The sequence below is a fragment of the Dipodomys merriami genome, unplaced genomic scaffold (genome assembly GCF_024711535.1).
Source record: "Dipodomys merriami isolate MVZ:Mamm:240054 unplaced genomic scaffold, mDipMer1.0.p SCAF_1112, whole genome shotgun sequence".
Taxonomy (NCBI): domain Eukaryota; kingdom Metazoa; phylum Chordata; class Mammalia; order Rodentia; family Heteromyidae; genus Dipodomys; species Dipodomys merriami.
This window is the reverse complement of record NW_027202397.1, coordinates 86,220-91,512: the sequence shown is the minus strand read 5'-3', so window position 1 is coordinate 91,512 and position 5,293 is coordinate 86,220.

Genomic DNA, 5,293 nt, shown 5'->3' with positions numbered 1-5,293 from the left:
AACAATGGAGTTCATGCTTAGCAATCTCTATGTTCTTCTCCAGTCCCATTGGCCTTGTCCTCTTTCTTTTCCCACTCTTGTCCTCTTGCTTTTCTATCACTATATATTTAAGACATTTAAAAAATTTGTTTATTCCTGGTGCCAGTTATGAGACTTGAACTCAGGACCTGGGCACTGTCCTTTGTCTTTTACTCTCAAAGCTGGTGCTCTACCACTTGAGCCACAGCCTCACTTCTGGCCCTTTTTTTACTGGTTAATTGGAGATAAGAATTGCACAGTCTTTTCTGTCCAGACTGGCTTTGAACAGCAAGAGGTCTCAGCCTCTTGAGTAGCTAGGATTACAGAAATGAGATATTAGTGGCCAGCAATCAATTATATCTCTAAATGAAGTTAAACAAACATAAAATATTAATTTCAATGTTGGACAATAAAGTGCTAAAATGAATCCTCAATCTTAGACTGTCTCTTTGTCTAGCATATAACTTTCTACTCTGTCATGTCCCTTAATAATGGCAGCCTTTATGGTCAAATGGTTCCTAACAGGTGACGGCCTCCTCTCCCCCCCACCCGTGCACTGGGGAGGGTAGAGGGAGACACATATTTTGTAAGGCAGACATTCATACAATGGCACTCATTTGTGCCCCTAAACCATGTCTTTTCTACTTGCAAAACACATTAACTCACCTGGCTCCAGTGGCTCACACTTGCAATCCTGGCTACTCAGAAAGCTGAGATCTGAGGATCATGGTTCAAAGGCAGCGCAGGCAGGAAAGTCCATGAAATTCTTATCTCCAATTAACCACCAGAAAACCAAAAGTGGTGCTGTGGCTCAAGTGATAAAGTGCTTGCCTTGAGCTGAAGAGCTGAGGGACAGTGTCTGGACCTAGAGTTCATGCCCCATGACCAAAAAAACCCCCCCAAGAAAACAAAATAGATACATTAACTTCATCCTAGTATTCCCTATCCCTCCACCCACAAAAAAGTAAATTTCGCCACTTATTCCAGCATCAACATTAAAGTCTAAAATCCCTAGTATGACCTAAGTCACATACAGACCAGCTTTAAATCATGCTCCTTCTGAGGTTGTATGCCAGCAGAACCCAATGTATATTTCTAAAACACAACGGCGGATTGGCATAGAATAGACATCCCCATTTCTAGAGGGCTACATAGAACAGAAGAAAGGAATAGCCATTAAGTCTCCCAAATCCAACAGAGTAAGCAACATTAAATCTCAAAGCTGGAGATGAGTCATCTTAATGAAATTCCATTTCATGGACACTCAAGGCCTCAGGAAGACTTTCCTTGGTCATGCTCAAGTTTCTGCTCATGCTGAAATTTCATGCCTATGACTTCTTTAGGTTGAGGCTGTACATTGAAGCTCTATGCTTGTTTGTGTGTGTGTGTGTGTGTGTGTGTGTGTGTGTGTGTGTGTGTGTGTGTGTGTGTGTAGCCGGTTTTCCATCAGTCCTCTCAATATTGTCCTAGCAGAGATCTTGATAAGACTCCAGTGTTACAGCCTGCTCTCTATAGCAGCTCTGTCCCTGAAGTAGGACCCTGCCTGGTCCTCAAGGCTTTTGCAAGCATCCTTTGAAATCTGGCCAGACGAAGCCATGCCTCTATAGCTCCTACCTTCAGATTGCCTTGGAATTCACTGTATGTGGACATTTTATAAACAAGGCTTGCGTTGTGGTGGCCTGAGGCAAATCTTGGCCCTTGGAGCCAGAGCTGGGAGTATGGCAGAGGAGTTCTGTGGCAGAAAGTGGGGATCAGAAACTAGAAAAACTCTGGGTAATGAGCCCAGTATGTCCCACAGGTACTCTGAGCCTGTGAGGGGATAGGTAACCCTAGAAATCTCTGGCATGCCTTCTAGAAGCTTGTTTCTATCTTTTGCTGATCTCCATATGGTTACTTGGTTACAACTTTGCTTTTCTCAGCACATTTGTGTATGTATGTGTATGTGTGTGTGTGTGTGTGTGTGTGTGTGTGTGTGTGTGTGTGTGTGTGTGCACGCACACTTGTATCCACGCATGTGTGCATGCTGGTCTTGGGGCTTGAACTCAAGACTTGGTGCTCTCATTTAGCTGTTTCGCTCAAGGCTGGTGCTCTGCCACTGGAGCCACACCCCCCTTTCTGGCTCTTTGCATGGGTACTAAGACTTGAACTGAGGACTTTGAGCTCTTGTTTAGCTTTTATGATCAGGACTGGTGCTCTAACACTTGGGCCACATCTCCACTTCTGAAGCAATTTTTTTTGTCAGTCGTGGGGCTTGAACTCGGGCCTGGGTGCTGTCCCTCAGCTCTTCAGCTCGAGGCTAGCACTCTACAACTTGAGCTACAGCGCCACTTCCACATCTCCACTTCTGGCTTTGCTTTTTGGCTTATTAGATGAAGCTAAGAGTCTCATAGATTTGTATACCCAGACTTGCTTTGAACTGTGATCCTCAGATCTCAGCTTCCCTGAGTAGCTAGGATTACAAGTATGAGCCACTAGTGCTCAGCTTGAACATGCTTTTATGTCTCTTTACATGGACTGTCTCTGAACTTTCCAGATCTTTCCATGCTCATTCCCTCCTGAGTGTAAATTCTAGGCTTCAGATCATTTGATCATTCCTCTCTTCTTGCATTTTACAAGAAGCTGTTCAGAGAAGCCACATAGGTTCCTGAACCTTTGCTGCCTGGAGAGATTTCTCCTGCCTGATTCCAGAGCATTACCCCACACATTCTGCCTTCTACAGCATCCGAGGAGAGGGACAGAATTCACCCAGCATCGTTGCAAGTTCACAGCAAGGCTGGCCTTTCCTCTTGTTTCTTTCTCACACTTTGCTCAGGATGTCTAACTGAGGGTCCATTTCAGCTGATTTTAAGTCCTGACTACATCTGCTGAGAACACATTTGTTTTCCCTCCCTACCACTTTATTCTCGCAGAACCCAGTGCCTAATAGCTTGGGCCCTGTATCCATTCCAAATCCACTTGCACATTGTTAGATATTTAGGAGAGCCTCCACAGTGTACCCCATGGCTCTGGGACCCATCTTTGTCGTCTTAGTCCATTGGTATGACTATAACAAAATACCAGAAGCTAGACACTATATTAACAAGAGAAACTTGTGTTTTGTTGCCTTGAAAATGGAGATTAGTTCATGGCCCAGTTGTCAGAGGCTCAATTGTCAGATGATGCTACAGTTGGCTTCCAACATGGTGCTTGGAACACAGCATCTTCTGGAAGGGGATGGACACTTGCTGAACATGGACACCAGGGGTCAGACTCCCCTTAGATTCCTTTCTGATAGCATTAATCTCTCCACAAGGTCATGGCCTTCCTGGCATAAACACCTCCCCAAGTCACCACCTTCTAACACTGAGAGGATGGGGATTACGTGTTCAGCGTGTGAACTCGTGTGTGTGTGTGTGTGTGTGTGTGTGTGTGTGTGTGTGTGCACTCATACCACAGCGATCTCACTTTCTGCATCTCTGATATAAAACATTCTGAGTACTAAGCAGGTAGATTAAGAACTACCATGTGAAATCACATGAGGACCAGGAAACAGGCCAGGAACTTTAGATAGAGGGAGAAGGGATGATGGCTAGGATTTTTTTTTTTTTTTTGCCAGTCATGGGTCCTGAACTCTGGGCTTGGGCGCTGTCCTTGTACTCTTCAGCTTAAGGCTAGCACTCTACCACTTGAACCACAGCACCACTTCCTGTTTTTCTAGTGCTTTATTGGAGATAAGAGTCTCACAGACTTTCTTGCCTGGGCTGGTTTTGAATCGTGATCCTCAGATCTCTGCCTCCTCAGTAGTTAGGGTTATAGGCATGAGCCACCGGTGCGTGGCTTTTTCTAGGATTTTTATCTCATTCTCCTGAAAAGAATTAAACACACTGTGAACAAAAGTGTCAGCTTGTCCTCTGTATCTTGTTATTATTTCCAGGCCATCATTGTGATTTCTGAGTACTAGAATAAAAAGATTCATGAAGCCAGCTTTCCAAATATATAGCCTGGAGCTAACAGCATAAGCTGTTATGAATTCTAATTTGTATTTTACTTAGGAATCACATGGAATTAGACACCAGACTAAGGTTAGTTATATGGAAATGAAATGGAAAGAACTCAGGTCTTCAAAATTATGTTGGTCAGCCATGCCCTGGGGGCTTATGCTTGTAATTCTAGCTACTGAGGAGGCTGAGATCTGAGGATTGCAGTTCAAAGCCAGCCCTGGTAAGAAAGTCGATGGGATTCATGAACCACCACAAAACTGGAAGTGGTGCTGTGTCACAAAGTGGTAGAGCGCTAGCCTTGAGCAAAAAGAGCTTAGAGACAGCATCCAGGCCCTGAGTTCAAGACCCATGATTGACCAAAAAGGAAAGAAAACAAAACAAAAAAACATGACCAAGGATATTAGCCAGGCCCTGAGTTCAAGCCCCAGGACAAGCACAAAATAAAAACAATAATAGATGCAATCATGGTTCTAATCTCTGAATTAGCTCTTACTTGTTGGAATTCTCTTTATGAAGCGATTGAGCTATTAGGGGATATTGAGTGGAAGTGAGGAGTACAAAAGTCAGGCCTTTCTCAAACTTCTTTTGTGACCCCACACTCATTTTTGAAACCTTGATGGCTGAGCTGTGGGGTGAGTTTTATAGTCCTTGCCTTCCCTCCAAGTGGTGCAAAGCATTTATTGAGTTCTTCAGGTAATGATAGTAGCGTGCATGCTCTTAGGAGGTCTCCTCATCTCTATCATCATGTGAAGTAGAAATGGGGTTTCCACAGCCCTGCAAAACCACCTCCATCAGCACATTGACCCTATGGGAAGGTAAATATATGGGCAGTAATAACACTCAGCCTGAGTCTGAAGCTGTGAGACAGAGGGACTGCACCATGCACAGCTCCCCTAGGGTGGAAACCTGCAAGCTCGATTTCTACCTTTATCAGCAGAAGATTTGACATCCTACAGGGTCTTCTCATGACAGAGAGGGGGCGCTCCTGCCAGACTGTAGGGTCACAGATCAGCCCCACAACACTGATTGTTGATTTATAGTGGGTCTAGTAAAGAAAATGAGACAAAGCATTCTCCTCCCTTTCTTCCTTTCTTCCCTTCCTCCCTTCCCCCTTCATAGCTCCCTCCCTTCCTCTCTTCCTTTCTTCCTTTCCTCCCTCCTTCCCTTCCTAGCTTTTCTTCCTTCCCTTCCCTCCCTTCTCCCATCCCTCCTTCATTCTTTCCTTCCTTCTTTGTTTTTCCTCTTCCTCATTTTCTCTTCCTCCTCCTCCTTCCTCTTCCTGTTTCCTTTCTCTT